General features: G+C 40.8%; 1 protein-coding gene across 1 annotated transcript in view; it reads right to left on the bottom strand.

The window, feature by feature from the left end:
- The window catches only part of sgcd (sarcoglycan, delta (dystrophin-associated glycoprotein)), a 376,854-nt gene extending 371,948 nt beyond the window's left edge, over positions 1 to 4,906 (bottom strand). The window contains exon 1 of the mRNA XM_038295797.1: positions 4,253 to 4,906. The gene's annotated coding sequence lies outside the window, so the exon portion shown is untranslated. The remainder of the gene's footprint in view (positions 1 to 4,252) is intronic.
- Between the last annotated feature and the right edge of the window lie 13,273 nt (positions 4,907 to 18,179).

Below are 18,179 nucleotides of genomic sequence, written 5' to 3'. Positions count from 1 at the left end.
AATGAATATGCAATATGGGGCGTTTACATGCAAAAAGTGCGTCTTGTGGGAGGAGAACATGTAAATATATAAATTTAGCACTCGCAAAGTGATTTATCAAACCTGAAAGCAATTTTGCTAACGGTATCTGACTCTATATTTAACACGTTTCAAAAGAAGGTGCAAATGGTCTGTATGCGTAATTGCGCACACATGGCAGCGGTTATTGCCGCAAGAAGGAGACATTGAAATGAAGCAAGGAGACGCAGAGAACGCAGTTTTTCACTCCGTGTGAATATTTTTGGAATGAACGAGGAAACGATCAAAACATATCGTTTATCCAGCATTGCCATTTTGGAGCTGCAATTCCAGTGATTTGCTCCTCACAGAACATCAGCTGTACTTGTTCCTCAATGCTGGTCAGAGGCATCTCATCTACTGTGCCCCCTCCTGTTTTGTTCGCAGATGTTTTGTTATATGCCAGTTTTTCTTTGGTTCGCCTTCTAATATCCTGGTATCTTCTTTTTACTTCATCCACTGTTCGCAAGGTTTCACCAACAGTGTTTACTTTATTACAGGTTTGTTCACATATAGCGTTCCTCTGTGTGACAGTCACATTTCTTTGCTGTAGCTCACTTAAATGCTTGTTGGCTTCATCCACCAATACCTCCATTTCCATGGGGTCGAATTTCCTTTTGCGCTTTCTGCTGTCCAAACTCGCCATGCCGCAAACCACCAAACGCGCAAAACCATCATTTAAATAGGGTGTCTCCAACAGTTTTGCACCTGCCACCAGTTACGCAATCGCTCTTGTTAAATCACCCGCAAACCATGGTTCAGCCCCTCGCGCAAAATTCCAGTTTGCGAGCGCAAATTACTGCACGCAAAATTGCATCTTGATAAATCCGGCCCTTGGTGTAGGGGAAGATTGCTGCTCAAGTTAATGTGTTGGAATAGTCGCTCTGGAAGGCCATTTCAACATTCCTCAAAATCCCTCTCATTTTTTAGATCACAAAAATAGGATTCTTCCTTGTTAAAATCACATCCCCAGACAGAATTGTAATAACACATTTTGTAAATGACATTTTTGCCAGCAGAAAGAGAATTTCAAAAAGAAAATGAAAAAAATTGTACTAATAAGAATTTAATTTCATATACCTTGAACACATTTTAAGTATGCATTTTGACATTTATAAGCTTAACTGAATATGTATTTCTGAAACATAAGATTAGTTTCTAATCATTAAAATATGAAATCATGACCTGTAAAATTAAGAATACAGAGATCTGATATTCCTCTTTAAACATCCAGAATGTTTATTTTAGATATGAAGAATTTAATTTTATTCAAAAAGTTCATTTTGACAAGAAAAAACTGTGATACAAATAAAAAAAATAGCTACTAATAAATACCCAAAAGGCCTGCCATAGTCTGTTCTTATCATGGAAACTAGTTTACTGGTTGAATGGTAGTGGATCAGGTGAAGATGAAGTATAGTAATTGTTCATACAGTTGAGACTTGAACATTATCTCAAGAGGTTCCTCCTCGTTTTATTTCCGTCTTCCATTACACAGTAAATAAGCATCATTGTGCTCTCACTGATATTAATTACTTATAAATACCTTTAAAAGAATGCTGCAAATGTTAGGACAGATGAGGTCATAGCTGTATGTGATGGATTGTGAAGTAAAACCATAACGCTCATAAAGATAACTGAATATAAAAGGACATCTATGCAAGGTCTGAGAACCCTCTCCCTATAAATATTTAATTATTTCTGAATTACCTAATATGTCTAACAGACTTGGTGACTAATTTTCTTTTTTTTTTTGTTCACACAAAGCTATGACAGAACTCTACTGATTGAATCAGAAAATAAAATAGCGTGACTGGTGACAGTGAAGAAACAAGAGGGAGAAACAGAGTAAACTCTCTTGGTGAAATGGAAAACTCAGAGATTCTCTGATTTCAGGTTTAGAAAACTGGTTTTCAGTAAACCTGCTTTGTTAAGCAGGCCCCAGGTTTACAACATAATCTGCGGTGACAGTTGCTTATTAGAAAGTTATTGTCTTGCATCTGATATACTGTATGTAGGTTTAATTCCAGCTGCCTTCCTGTCACACATCTCTGTGTGATGCATTTGACCACAAATTACTTACTGATCTGCATGTTTAAGAGTGATTAGGTAAAAACGGCTTTAATGAAGTTTTATGAATATAGTCAATGTCTTTGTGAAAAAGTTGGTATACATACACAGACAAACAGTTTAGATTTTCTTTAGAAGAATGCATTTCATATTTCGTGGTTTCCTAAATTATCGCCTAATGACTGAATGTTAAAAAGATCAGCCATTAGTCAACCAAATAAACCAGTTAAACCTTATTTGAAAAAAGTTTATTTTTAAAACACAATCCATATAGGTATATATTGAAAGAAAAACTAAATCAATAAGGCTGTATTTTCAGATTGTCCAAAAAACATCAAAAAACACTTTACGTTTTTTAAGATAAAATCAATCAACTCGCAGAATGGAAACGTGTTTTCAAGACAAATTGACCATTATATTAACAAAATCGAATGAGAATAAAAAATCTGGATTTGAAGTTAAGTAAAAATAAATTCAGGATGGATAAAAAGCCAATATTTAAAACCATTGTAAACAAAATAAAAGGCACATTTACGATGAAATAACTTTTAAACAATAAAACAGCAGTTTCAAAAGAAATCTAAAACTGAAACAGTTTGATAAAAGAAACAGCATCTGTTAGACTGGAGTAGTGTATATAGAAGCAATACAGGTTATAGTATGGTATAGATTTTCCCCTTTTATAAATCAAAGCACATGCCAAGAGACTTGTTGCATGAACTTTACAGATGGCAAAAAATCGAGAGCCTATTTTATGCATATAAATGAATGAATATTTGACCTGCTAATTGAATCATGGCCAATATAAATTTGCATCATTATTACATCTCTAACACAAGCAATAAACACAGTATGACTGGATGGATTATTTTTCCTAAAGAAATAAAACAACAAACCTAGAATTAGAATGACAATTAAATGTAAACCTAGCCAATGATGAAGTATTACCTGAAAATATTACACTTGTGCAACAAAAAGAGCAAAGAAGTACTTCTAGATTAGATCAATATCTGATGTAAATAAACCAGACACAGCTAAAGGATATACTAAAATCTTAAAAATGGTAAAAAATTATTTTCTAATAAATATAGGCACTTCTAAACCAATGAAAACTGGTAGCCTAAAGTTTTAAATTAATAAGCCTGGGATGGTTCACAAGCAAAACTCTCTAAAAAAAATAAAAGAAAGGCAAATAAAAAGAAGACAATATAGATTAGCTGAGGGTAAATCTGTTACCAGTGAAGTAGAAATTGCAAACCAACAGGAATAGTAGATCTGTCAGTGCAATAACAGCAGAAGACGATAATAAACATGATGACACAAGTTAGATGTTTTGTTTTCTTTTGCACACACAGTACATTGTTTCGCAAAAAAGCCCACTTAGAATCGGAAGACCGTCTTTGTTCAACGAGTTGCACAACGAAATTGAAATGATCAAATACTTGAAAAAATATTTGTGAAAATTATGAAAACAACCCACAAAAACTAATTTTTTAGCAGGTATGTATGAACTAGCAAAGTGACACGCATTTAAAAAAGCTGGAGTTTTTCCACACAGTTATACTGGATTATAATGAAACCCTTGAGGAAATAAACCAAAGACAGCTCAAACTCCACCTTTGGAATGTAACGTGCAATAGAAGCTACAAAAGGGAGGGAAATAGACTATTTTCTAATGGAAAATTCTTCTCAACAACAAAACATTTTATTTCTGTCAGTAAAATCAAGCACCTAGTAGATGCTGAAAGTAAATGTTGACTAGACATGTTCTGAACACTTGTCATGAGACTGAAAAGAAAAAACAAAAAATAGGAACCTAGGAGCCAAACTCAAATCCACGTAATACCCGCTACCGCTGCCTTCCCGTCTGCAGCAGCATTTCTCTATGCTCTGCAGCTGAGCAGAGGCACGCTGAAAAGAAGAGAGCCGCCGTCGCTGCAGACATTGAATGATGCATAGTAAACAGGACGGAGCAGCGGCTGTAATGACTAATAAGACGCAGGTTGAGCACACCTTCACAGCTCCACATTTGTCCAAACGAGAAACTAATTCAGCAAAAACCAAAGTAGAGGGACAGCGAAGACAAGGCCGTTTAAAGAAGCAACAGAAAAAGTTAAAGCCTTACCTCTTGGTCAGATCCAAGAAACCAAAGATTTGGCTAAGTTAGAAAACCATAGAGCTGGTTTAGTCCTCCAGGAATTCCTCCAGAAAACCAATCAAAGGGTCCAAGTAATTTGTTCCAAGATAATCTCAATCAGGATCAAAGTCTTTAGTCGTGCAAAATGGGAAGCATTCGGCTAATTTTCTTCAGCTTCACAGGTGCCTCTGACATGCTCCTGCTTCCCTTCAGGGCCACCTCAGACTGCAATGATTTCGGGCCAGTAAGCCAAGTGACAGTTCCAGAAGTGATATTCCTGATCCTGCAGGGATCTGACCATCCTTTGATGTGGTACGATGGAAAGGGAAGGAAGAAGATCCGGTGCATCAAAACTGCAAACCTCTCTATTGCTTAAATCCTCCTAAAATGAGCTGGAGCTTGGCAGGAAGCAGGCAGAAGGAATGAGGTGCTGTTGCATCAACATCTTTAACAGACTAGTTTTCCCTTCTCCTAAATAGAAAAGAAGGGTATCAGTGACAGCATCATCTTCTTTCACTCCCGGAGCTCAAGTCCGCACAGGACCGAGAGTGACGAGACTGAGAGAGGAGAGAGTGTGTGAATGCATGAGTGTGTATGTAAGGAGAGCGGAGAGGCAGTGAACAGGCAGGAGGCTGTGAGCACAAGTGGAGTCAGAGACCAATGTGAGAGGAGAGGATGCTTAGAGGAGGAGGAGGAGGAAGGTTATGGAGAGAGAGAGAGTGAGAGCATGCACTGTCAGAGACTACATAAACAGCAGCGAGGAGGTGGAGTTTTCCTTTCAGTGAAGACGGCGGTTAGGGGGACCAGGATCTGAAGCCTCAAAGAGAGACGAACAGATGCATGTTTATGAGTGAGAGGCAGGAGGAAAGAGAGGGGAGTCTAGGAAGGAGCAGACGTGGGAAGGTTGAATGAAAAACCAAGAACACCGTATGTTTCAGGAGCTTGTGAAGCCACCTTCAGCAGCAGTAACTTCGGTCTGATTTCTGACGTTAATAAATTATACCACTGTTTCCAGCTGTACAATGTGTCATAAAATTTTAGAGATATTAGGTCCTTAAACTGCTCTCTTATGTTTTTTATGTTTATGTTTTTTTAAACCAAAATTTTGGATTATTTTTAGTTCAGTTTAGGACAAAACTTTTCATCTGTGATGAAGGCAAGCTTTGATAAGCATCATTTGACACGACAAATCCCAACATGTCCAATGTTGGCATGTTTTCTGGGTAAATGTAGCCGCCTTATGTCTCCCATCATCCGGCATTACAACATCAAGCCTTGAAACTGAAAAGCTGGGTTACTCTTATTTAAGTTGACAACCTGGTTGCTTAGAGGCACATCACTACAAGGTTAACCTCAGCCCTTTCATAAAATCACATACAGGCATATAGTGCACAAGTCTGAGCTTGTAAAGTAAATGGCAGATGGTCAAGTCTAGTGCCGCAAAAAAAGTTAGAATAATAATCCTTTCAGCAACCTCTGCTACAGTTGCTATAGGTGATGGGTGCTTTTTCAGATGCGAGATTGCTGCCGTCATATGATGATAGAAGATCATTTTTCCTTCCATCTTTTACTGCAGCTCATACTTATTCAGTACTGCTTTTAGATTTTTTTTAGATTAGATTTAACTTTATTGTGATTACACAGGTACAGGTACAAGGCAACAAAATGCAGTTTAGGTCTAACCATAAGTGCCATAGCAGCAAGTGCAGGATAAATAATGGTTCTATAAATACAGGACATGGGATTCTACTGGATAAGTATAGAGATGAATACCATTATAAACAGAATCTTACTAATAGATAAATGATATATAGCTAAGTAGTGTTATGAACTAAATTTACAGCTGGATAATTACCAAATATAATATACAGGTGGATTTTCCTACTATATCGAACATTTACATGTACTAGAGTCTGAAATTGAGCTCTTGGGTTAATTGTTATTTCTGATAATCACATGATTTCACTTTGAAGTAAAAATAATGGGACATTAATATTTTTGTACCTCAATGTAGAAATAAAAACCTAAGATAGCTTGTAAATGCTCCTATCAACACAGATAAATGAGTTTCAGTAGTTTCTGGCAACTGTTGATGTCATTCCACCTTTCAGTAATTGTATTTATTCATTATGCAGATCATTTCTTTAAGTGCTCAAAGTCACAATTTTCTGCACTGCCGAGGAGCTACATCTGACATCTGTACTTGCCAATTTAACCCTTGGACGCATTCATGTTGTTTTTTATTTTTTATGATGAGGTTTTCTGTTTTCTAGAACTGGAAGTGAAGTTTTCATTATGAGCTAATCATTTCCTATGTTCCTGGTCAAATAATTTAAACTGTAAATGCTGGCAAATTATTGAACAACATCTTCAAGTTGATTGCTGATGTTTATCTACCTTTAAAGTGTGTTAAAAAATTCTATGTATCAAAATTGCTAAGCATACCACATGGTATAAAGGATGGGTTGCATCAATAAGAAGACTCAAATTAAATCAACTCTTTAAAACCATTTGTCCTTGTTCCATTTAGTATTCTTATAAAGAACTCTGAGGAAACAAAGGAATGAATGTACAAAAGGATTTATTGAATATTTAACTGTGGGAGATGATCCAATCAAGAGACAGTGGACGAAAACAGGCAAGACACCTTGCTAATTACAACAGTGTGTGAGGGGGGTGGGGGGTCTTGAATGCACTTACTAGTGAGATGAATGAAACCCACTGATGAGGGTCTTGTTCACCAGGGAGAGATAAGTGAATCCTAAGTTGGATTGTGGTTGATTGTGTGTCAGACAATCTAGGAATAGTTCCTGGGAGTGTCATGTGTCATGAGTGGAAGTCGTGTGGTTGGCTGAACTGATTGGACATTTAAGATGACTGGGCGGGTGGCCTGTGCAGACAAATGGTGGAGAGACCCAGAAACTTACCAGTCATGGGAAACTTGACCAAGTACAGAAGGAGGATTGGACGCAGGTTTAGTTTACGCAGGAGTCCAGGAAGCTAGAGTCGAAGGGAAAAATAACAACCAACAACAATGGATCCTGACATTATTAAAGTAAAGGTTGTGTTGGATGTGCTTTGACTTCTTTTTTCAGTTTATCGTCTTTATCCCTATGGTGATAACTACAAAAAGTCAATGTTCTAAGTTCTGAAACTCACACTAATACATTTCATGCATTCATACCTGAAAACATATTTACAAAGTTTACACTTATACATAAACTTTATTTAAGAATTCCTAATATTGTTCTTCTTTAAGAAGCTGTTACAACTGAAACTCTGGCCTGTTATGTTTTTATTAGCTGGTCATTGATATTTGATATTATTTAATTTTTTTGAAAAAGTACATTTCTTTATAACAATTAGACTCTAGTTTTTTGTTTTCTTAGTTGTTTGTTTGCTTGTTTCTATTGATCAATTCAGTTTATGTAAAACAAATGTGGCCCTCATAACAAAGACAAAGGATTGTACAAGAATGGTCACAGATTGACTGCGTTTTCGATACATATTTTTCATATTTGCAGAGGAAATATTTGTCTCCTGTCTGGCTAATGAAACCTATTTCTCAACTATAAAGTGCTGCTTATGTGCAGTTCATGACAGATACAATATCTGTTTGTTCAAATTTGGGGCTGTCCGTTTTCTACATGTAAATATTGTTGTTTTGTAATTAGATGTCACAGTCACTGGGCTTTACCCCAATAAGTGTAGTATTGCTGATGAAGGTTCTCAGTCATCCAGGTCATAGTCATTCCGTAAAAATTCAAAAAATATCCACTGGACTTGGTTTTCAAGATTTGAAGACGTTTCGCCACCTCTCCAGGAAGCTTTCTCAATTCAAAAGTCTGTGTCCGCAGTGAGTTTGAGTCTTATATAGACAACGCCTTGTATCGCTTGGAAACATGCAATGGTAACCGATGAATGGGTCGTTAGTTCCATCGTTAGCCTGTAATATCTGAACCTGTCTATGATTCTAGGGGTCGGTCGTTAAAGGGGGGATTGTCTCCTGTAATACCTGAAACCTGTCTATGATTGTTAAGGGTTGGTCGTTAAGGAGGTATTGTTCACCGGCTGGGGCGGGTAGGTCCCTCGTTCCTCTGTGATGGGGTGGGGGGTTTGGTGATATCTGGAAGGGATCATATCTATGATTGAATTGTATGTTTTTGGAAGCTGGAATCTGAGTCCACCACCTCTGTTTAAAGTTGTTTAAAGAGAGAAAAAACAACTGTGCAAAATGTGCATCATTCCTGCTGCGAAAAACAAAGGTTGGTCACTGATGTTTTGGTCATGCTACAGAGGTACACAAAGATTTCTGAAATCACTGACCCTCATCAGCCTGATTCAAACGTCTGCCTTGTTTTGTTGACATTCAGGATCAGATGATTGTTTCTACACTATCCCACAAAGCGGTTCACCAGCTACCTGTACTCAGCTTCTTGTTGATATCTGATGCATCTCACAACTGTACAGTCATCTAAATATTTCTTCAGATGTCAGTAGTGAAAGGCGAAGATGTTCAGACTAAAAAGGAATGGTAAGAGTATCATCCCCTGCAGGGCTTTTGCCCTGCTGACTACCTGGTTAGACCCTTGACCTTTCTATCTCCTGAACTCTGGTTTGATTGTCAGGTTGTCTTTGATCCAGGTAATTATTGATGCCTCCATCTGTGTTTATGACAAAGTAAATTAGGCTGAATCATGATAAATTCATGGCGGAAAACAGAGAACATAATCCTCACTCTGCTGCCTGCCTCTTCTAAATCAGGATATCTTAACCCTGGTCATCAGGGTCAACTTTCCTACATGTTTTAGGTGTTTCCCTGCCTCTATACATCTGACTTGAATAAAAAGGTGACTAATAGAATGTTGCAACATTTAATGGCTGCAGAGGATGTAATGCAATCGTTTGAATCAGGTGTGCTTGAATAAAGGGACACAATCCTGCATTGTTTCAATACCTGCCACAAAATGTAACTACAAATAAAGGTTTGGATTCAAAGTATTCTACAGGATAGTTTGTAACATTAGCTTTAAGTAGCAATTGTAGCTTAATATTCAAATGTTTTACTTTTTAAAATCATGTTTGACCGTTAGCAGCTTTTAGCCTACTTTTTGCCTCTACTCTGTGTACCTGCTCATTAATTCAGATTTGCACATGCACACATTTTTTGTTGTTGTTAATAATCCCCCAGAACTCCATTCCTAGATCACTCTGTCTGCCATGTATGCAGTGCTGATGTGATCTGGCTTTTCTATTATGACAGTATCCATCTGTCTCTATTTTTATTTGTAGACCTAGGTGTAAAGTTTATTCAATATACTTGTACTACTTTGCACTGAATAAGTTAAGATGCCTCCCTTGCCTTGCTGGTGTTTTAGTATTTAAATATCATCTTGCAAAGTTTCTATATTTAAACCATCTTGTGGTTTTTGTTTTTATAATATTGGTGAAAGGACAAGAGAGAAAAAGTTTTTGGCACATATGTATTATACTAAAATATACATTTATATAGATGACTACACACAAATAAACAAACTTACTTTAGAGGCATAACTGTGCAGAACACACAAATTCTGTATACCTACACACCTAATTTGCTGAGAGAGCTTTAGCACAAGTGCAATCAATACTTGTTATGAAAATAATATTGGCCTGTTTTTAAAGTGATGGAAAGTAACGAGAAAGAGCATAAATTCCTCTCTTTGCAGAGACACATTCATCAAAATCGTTTTGCCTCCTTTGCCAGAGTAGAGCATGCAGCTAGTCTGAGCAGCACATGCAATTATAAAGACATGCTTCTGTAAGCAGCCATCGATATTAACAGATGGACTCGAAACCCGCTGCTGAATATCCACTATGGATCTGCCACAGAAGCCTTGCAGCTTGCCAAGACACAGTTTATGGTCAAAGAAAGGGGATAATTACTGGTGACCTCTGCTAATTACTAACTAATGAACTTGTTTGTCCCTTTATTTGAGGTACAGTAATGTCTTTTTGAAATCATCTTTTCACTGACGCTTGAGAGGGCTGGCATAAAAGCTCCTTTATTAGCCTGGGATATTTAGTTTTATTTCTTCAATGATAATCTTAAAGTATCCAATAAAAAAAAGACAGCCTTCAAATGACAAAGAAATTGTGATAGTACAATTGAATAATTATTACTTGAAAAACATGATTGATAAATGCATAAAATCCACCCAATGTCCAGCAGTTTTCCTGACTCACAAAGGAGCAGCTTAAACGACCTATCGACTTCCATTTTTATGTTTTTGTTTGAGGCCAGCAAGTACTGGGACAAGGCAATTCAAATGGATTTAAAAAATGCAGTTAATTGTTGAGATTAATCAATTATAAACAAAATATCTCGTATGAAGTTAGCTCTGCATGGGTTGCTTTCCAAGAACTTTCTCCAATAAAAATCACCAGATACTTTACAAAATCTGTTTTATAGATGTAATCATATAAAGATCAGAGTATTTCTGACTTAAATATATATTTCTTGTCAAAGAAATGTGAATACTGATGTTTCAAGTCATACTGCTTAGCTATTTAATGTGAAATTAAAGCCTTTGAGGCAGCAGAGAGGAGGCAGCAGTCAAATGCAATAGACATCAATGTAAAACCAAGACATTGAAAGTGTAAATTAGTCTGCTAATCGCCACAGTTTAGCATTTTTACATTTGGCAGAGACACACAGACTTCTTCCTAATTAGAATTTTATGTTTCACTGGCTTAATAAAATAAACTAATGGCTCAAAAATCAGGCAGAGGATTCATGTGCAAAAAGCCAAATGAGTTCAAACGTTTCTTTTTCTGAATATTTTATTTTTTTTAAAGACATAACTGATACAATACTTAACATTTTAAGGATATTAAAATAACTTCCACTTTGATCCCACCTAGGGATGTATTAGGTCTTGGTTGCATGAAGTGTTGCTAATTTTAAAATATGTAAATTAAAGCTAGAAAATGATTTTTGATAGAAAAGTCATGGAAATGTCGAATGCAGTACTCGAGTTATTTATATATGGGGTTTTTTCTCTATTTTTTTTTCTATGTTTGGTTAAACTACATATGCCATGTAAATGGAATCTGTTGGACACCTATTCAAATCATTCAAATAGAATTTAGCTGTAACATAACAGCAATATTGATACTGTACATACTTTTTTCCTCCTCATAATTTCTGTCTGGTTCTAAGGCTTTTTTGTATAGTTATGTTGTATTCAGACTGCAGATTGCAAAGTATGTGTAATTTGGCAGTCTGATTGTATTCCAGGAGCATGTATAAAAGGCTGTGAAATGTGAAATGCTAGGTCCATCTAAATGAAAGCTGCGCTGTACTAATAACATGTAAAGGTAGAACTATATTACAAAATATAAACAGATGAAAAATAGAGATATTTTATGGACTTCGATAAAAAAGATAGAAAATAAATGTTATTTGTACCAAGATAAATTTTTATGTCTTTGACATTCATTTTTTTTTTTTTTTTTGATTGAAATATTTTATTAAACAATCAAAAGGTTAAAAACTTTATAGGTGGGAAAAAATGTGTTCACTTGGTTAAAACCAGCATTGTCATCATTGTCAACAAGTATTCAGTATTCAGCAACAAGGGTGCCATAATAAACATGTCCCAAAGCTTTTACTGGCAGCCCAGTCCTCACACTTGTTTGTCTCAGCTGCAGTCAGAGCAGCAGAGGTTAACAAGCTCTGTGAGACTGTGGGAGTCAAAAGGCAATGATCTATTTCAGCATAGTGATTCATTTTACTTTTAATTGTCTATATCAGAGGTCTTCAACAGAGATCCGCGACCCCCATGCAGTACCTATGTGGACCCCCTAGGGGTGGCAGACCCCCTGTTGAAGATCTCCGATATAAACAAAAGTTTTGGTTGATTACACTTTTTTTTTATATTCCCTCCTGCAATTTTTTCCACTCATTGAAATGTCTTTAAATACACATTAACATGAATTCAACACACTGTAGTAAACATATAAATGGAGGCAGAAGATGTCTTTCAGTCATCAGTGCACACATTCAGCGACTCACGGGAGCTCTTTCTAGCTGGGCACCGTTTCATTCACAACACCTGTCCCATCAACCAGGAATTAGAATCAGAAATACTTTAATAACACTTTTATTAAAGTTAAATCATAAAAACCATTATATGCTTTTATTCATTAATAACTCTAGTTAGTAGTAATAACAGGACAACACGAAATACTAGGCTGCAGCTACAGATATATCCCAACCTGAATAATACAGTGTAATCACTATAGGTTTGCACTTAGATGCACATGGATATCTATGTGATCTTGAAGTTTTTTTTGTTTGTTTGTTTTTTACATTTTACTTTGGTTTTCTGTTGTGTTGTTCACCTCATACATGTATGGAAGCAGATGTCCAGAAATTACAATTTATCCTCTGTTTTGTCTATTTTTGCACAATTTCCTGTCTCTTTCTCTCAGCCCTTAGTTTTTATCAGCCTCTTTTTTTTGCTCACCTTCCTTTCCATCTTCATGTGCATTGTATACTATTTTACCTCCTGAATAATTTTCAATAAAGTTCCATATACAAGTACCATGTGGAACCTTATGGTCTGCTTGTGAAATCAAATCTGTTTGTCTATCATCTAGCTTTGGGACATCTATTCCCAATGCAATATAAACCCTTGCATTAAAGTCTCACTCCGAAACTTGGAGAGATCTGTGGAGTTATATTTGAACTTTCCTGAATATGTAGCCAATTCTAAAAGAATGCAATTTTTGCAAAAAGATAATACTGTTAAAAAAAAAATAATTAAAGCATTTTGGATTTATAATTGGAAATATGACCAGAAGCTCAGGAGATGTTCTGCTCTTATTGGAAACCTGTAATTTTCATTATATGTTTTTTTTTTTTTTTTTTTTTTTTTTTTTTTTTTTTTTTTTTTTTTTTTTTTTTTTTTTTTTTTTTTTTACAGTGTCCTGTCTGGCAAGGTGGCAATAAGAATAATTGTCTTGATGCCAAAAGGAGCCCAACAGATTTTACTTTCACAAGTGTAGCGGTATCGCAATTGCCATACCGCTCCACTTGTTTCATGTATATAAATTGCTTTATTATAATTATGCAGGGAGTTTTACAGTTCATATGGACACTGCAATGTAAGTAGAGCAGAAAAACAGAAGAAGAAGAAGGAAAAAGAAAAAAACAGGACAAAAGATGAAAGAAAGAGGAGATAGGAAGGAGACAATGACAAAACATTTTCAGTCTGCTTCAACACCTGTAATGAGATGGAGAAAAAAAAAAAAAAAAAGAAAAAAGAACAGCACAACCAAAAAACATGGTACGAGATATACAATAAAGCAAACACCTTGAAACTATCACTAAAGTAATATTATTAAGTCTGACATGTACTCTGTGTTACCTGAAGATATGAATGTGGGGTTTCTGTTTGGAAGTGAATCTCTAAGTACCTGAAGCCTAGCACCTGTAGTTGTTTGTGAGGGTGAACTTGTGCATGTAAAGTTTTAACCATAGAAAAAAATGCTCAATAGTGGTTGTGGAGAGCCGGAGAGGCACACCCCCCAGAGCACTGAGTCCAGCGCCGGGAGACCCAAAGCCCCAGGCGCCCAAGGGGACCCCAGAAGCGAAGGCACCAAGGCGGGGCCAGCCCCGGAAATCAGACCCCACCAAGGCAGGAGGAGAGACAGCCACGAGGAAGCCCCCCAGCCACCGCCATGCCGGCGCCCCGGGGAGCCGCGGGGACGAGTCCGCGGGCCCCGCCGGCGGCCGGCCACCCCGAAGTAGGGCCGGGCGCCGAACACCAGCCCCCCCACGGCGCCGACCGAAACGCCCCAGCCCCACAGAGCACCGAAACACGCCCCGCCCCCCCGCACCAAGCCCCGGCGACCGGCCGCAACACCCACCGCGACCGCACCACCCAGGAAAACACTAAGACGGCCCCGCCCCCGGCCGGGGCCCATGCGCATCCGCCGCGAACCGGCCACGAGCGCCGCGGGACCCCCCCCAAAACGCCCCCCCGGCCAAAAGCGCAGCCCCACCCCACCAAGACCGATGCCAACAGCGCGCAACGAAACACACCGCGCACAGAATCAGCCCGAGAGCAGAAAAGCCGCCCGGCGCAAAACCGCAAGAGGAGCAGACCGCAGCCGGCGCAACCACCCCCCCCAGCAGCCCGAGGGGCAGCACAAAGCCAGAGCGGAGCGAACCGCGCCGCCCCCCCCACCGGACGATGCCAAAGCAGCCCAGCCACGCCCGCCACCCCCCCCCCGCAGCCCGCACCAGGCCCCGACACGCGGCCAGAGCAGCTCCGCCGCCCCGGCCCCCCACCACGCGCCGGTCATAACCACCCCAGGCCCCCACCCGCCCCGCAGCCCCACCCGCCGCGATCAGTGGGAACAGAGCAGCCCCGCCATGCCTCCAGGAGGGAAAACCCACCCGAATACCCAGCCAGCGCAGCCAGCCCGCCCAGACCGGCCCCCCCACACGCCCCCCGCCGGAGCCGCCCGGACCCCCACACACCAGCGGCGCGCCGCCAGCAGGACCCCCACCCAGCAGGCCCGCCTGCCCCCCGAGAAAACAGACATGCCAAACCCCCCAAAGAAAAAAAGAGAAAAAAAAAAAAAAAAAAAAAAAAAAAAAGGGGCCCCCACAATGCGACAGCGGACACCAGACACCGACCCGCCCGCAACCGCTCCCCCCCACCGAGGAAGAGAAAAAAAATAAAAATAAAAAAAAATAAAAAAATAACAAATAAATAGGTAAATAAATAAATTAATTAATAATTACAATTAAAATAAATAGGCAAGAGGAGAAGTGCGAGCGGAAAAACCGGAGCCCAAAACAGGACCCAAGACCCGCACCCCACCATGCCGCGCAGCTCCCCCCCTCCCCGAACCGATACCACAGAACCGGCATAGGAAAGAAACACCGCCCAGGAACCGGCATCGTAGCGAAGGCACCGGCACCGACCCCGAAAATCCCCGAACAACACCCAGCCCCACCCCGAAGCGGATCCAGTCCCAGGCCCCAGGGATCCGAGGCCCCAAGGGCACCCCACCCCCAGACAGGAGCCCCAGCAAAGCCCCGGCCGGCCGGGGCCAGCGGAGAGGCCGCCAGGAATGAGCCAGCAGTCCCCCGGGCATCCACCCCCAGCTCCACCAGTGCACCGGTGAGCCCCGACGCCAGCCAGCGGAGGGAGAGCAGGACGGGGGGAATGGGCTCCGCACTTAGCGGAGACTTGAGATGTATTTGGGAGAGGGTGCGGTTGAGACCCCAACCTGGGAAAGAAAAAAAAAAAAAAAAAAAACACACCATCTCAATCATGCCTTCCCTCCCTAGTGCCCCCACTCGTACCACAGGAAAAAAAAAAAAAAAAAAAAAAAAAAAAAAAAATTGAATAAAATAATAATAATAATAAATAAAGAAAATAACGCAGACACACATTCACACAACAGTCACATCCAATAATACCAGGACCAAAAACCCGGTGACACCGGTGGTCGGTCCCGGGACTATCGGATGACCCCATAAGTGAACCTAAAATCCGGATGTGAGGGGAGGGGAGCGGCGACACCGCCACACCAACCCATCTCTTTCCTGCTTCAAGCCCGGCCCCCCACCCCGCACACGGACCGGACCACCCCCCGCAAGAGCCCCCCCCGGGACCGGGGCCCACCCATCCCGCGCCGGCCACCCAACCAGAACCGCCCCCCCCCCGAAAAAAAAAAAAAAAAAAAAAAAAAAAAAAAAAAAAAAAACCTTCAACCAGGCACTTCATGCCCCTCCATCCAACCTTCTTTGGGGAGAGCAGAGGTGACAGCCCCGCCACCAGCAGGCCACCTAGGCCCCGCAGCCAGCCCCAGCCAAAACCACGGACCAGGTGGCCCGCTCTTCCTCCAGGCCCCAGACTCCAGGCGGCAGCCGGAGAACAGGGGTGTGAGAAGACCCCGATCCTCACTGCGCCCGCTCGAATGTGGTGTTGTTGCATGTTGCTCTCAGATGCAATTAAAACTGGGAGTACCAAGAGGGGGTGTCCGGCACACTCCACCCCCCCTCCAGGAGATAGACGGTGCCAGCACACCCTCCCCCTTCGACAACCCTCAACCCTCAATGTCTAGATGCGAGAGGGGATGGAGGAGGCCGACCGTGGTGAGGCCCATAAAATAAGCCCCCCCCCCGGTGGCCCTGACCCAGTGACGTGCGGTCAGGGGAGGCAGGTGAGGCAGTGCCTCACCAGCCATCATGGAAAGAAAGAAAATATATAATCATAAAGTAATTTAAATTGTTATATTCATCCGGTGGTTTGTACTAAAAAATATTCATTTTTCATGTAGCTTCACCAATTTCGATTTTTATTTGTTCAAAATCGCTGAATTTTCTTATTTTCCCATTCAAATGCTTGGAAGCGATGCCGGTGAGGCAGCAGCGAGCTCTGCCTCACCTTGGATTGCGCAACCCCTGGCTCTGCGCTGGCTGCAAAGCGGAGAGAGCATGTTGCTGTACGGCGTCAATAAAATGGTTTAAACAAATGTAATATGTGAACTTATTTCTAATAATTTGGCTTATGTATATAATGTACAGAGCTTTTTGTCACCAACTGTGTTTGTGTAACGTGTTTCGTGTAATGAGCGATTATAAACGGCAGAGAACAAGTTCGAGGTGAGGCAGGCAGTTCTCTTGCCTCATGGCAGGGGGTGCTCAAGAGACTGAAAACATAAGGCAGGAACAGGACGGATCAAGGAAGGCTTTCTTCCCTGGCAGTGATCTCCATTGAGACAGAGAGACTTTTAAAACTGAAGGAAGATAAGGAGGACTTCTATTCATTTATAAGTAAAGGTAAGACAGTAATAACATTTATTTTGTTTTGTTTTTTAAGGAAATGTGTGTTTTGTGAGCTACAGTTTGTATGTGTAAGGATGCAGAAGTGAAACATAACCTGTAAACTGCTGTCAATCTATGCATCTATTTGCAAATCTGATTCTGATGACGTCAGTGCCTCACCAGCTATGAACCTCACCGCACGTCACTGCCCTGACCCCCACCCCCCGAAAATGCCCTACATAGATGTGTGTTGTGAAAATGATGTAGATGGAAGTGTCTAAAATGCAAAATAAAATTGGGGTGGGGGACGTCATCAGAAGGTGTGGCCCTCCAGTAACGACCCCCTCCCCAAAAACCTACATGTGTGGCCGAGTGATGGAGCAGGCAGAGGGAGGATTTCGGGGATGGGGAGCAAAGGACTTGGGTGCCTGCTGCACTTCCAGGGAGCCAGCTCCCCCGCTGACTCCAATAGGCACCCCCGTTCCCCGAGAGCCCCCCCAGAGAAGGGGGCCCCACCAGTTTCACCACCATAGCCCGGGGGCACGGGACCGGCAGCAGGACCCACCAGCCAGCCGGGCACGGAGCCGACTCCACCACCCCCCCCCCCGTCCTGTCCATCCAAAAAAATTATAATAATAAAAAAAATAAATAAATAAATAAGTAGATAAATAAATAAAATTAAAAAAAATAAATAAATAAATAAATTAAATAAAAAAAAATAATAAAAAAAAAAAAATAAATAAATAAATAAATAAATAAAAAAATATAAAAGGAAGATAAGAAAAAAAATAATAATAATAAATAAATAAATGAATAAGGGAAGGGACAATCCCAGCCGGCCAGCCAACGCGCAACACGCAGAGCCCCCACCCCGGACGAAGCCCCACCAGGGGGCAGCACGGACCAGGACCAAGACAGGGAGCCAGACCCAAAGCCCTTCAAAGATCTTCTTCCCTCTATCACCACCCCCCACCCCCCCTCCGGAGATGTAATCCCTCCCCTACAATAACAATCAAGCTACTCACCACACAAGCGACAGAAGACATCCAGGCCGAGATCATACCTACTCCCCCTCCCTCCCCT

Source organism: Cyprinodon tularosa, unplaced genomic scaffold (assembly GCF_016077235.1).
Source record: "Cyprinodon tularosa strain WSP-4 unplaced genomic scaffold, ASM1607723v1 ctg36, whole genome shotgun sequence".
Lineage (NCBI taxonomy): Eukaryota > Metazoa > Chordata > Actinopteri > Cyprinodontiformes > Cyprinodontidae > Cyprinodon > Cyprinodon tularosa.
The sequence above is the reverse complement of the archived record's forward strand: the minus strand, read 5'-3'. Positions and strand labels throughout refer to the sequence as shown.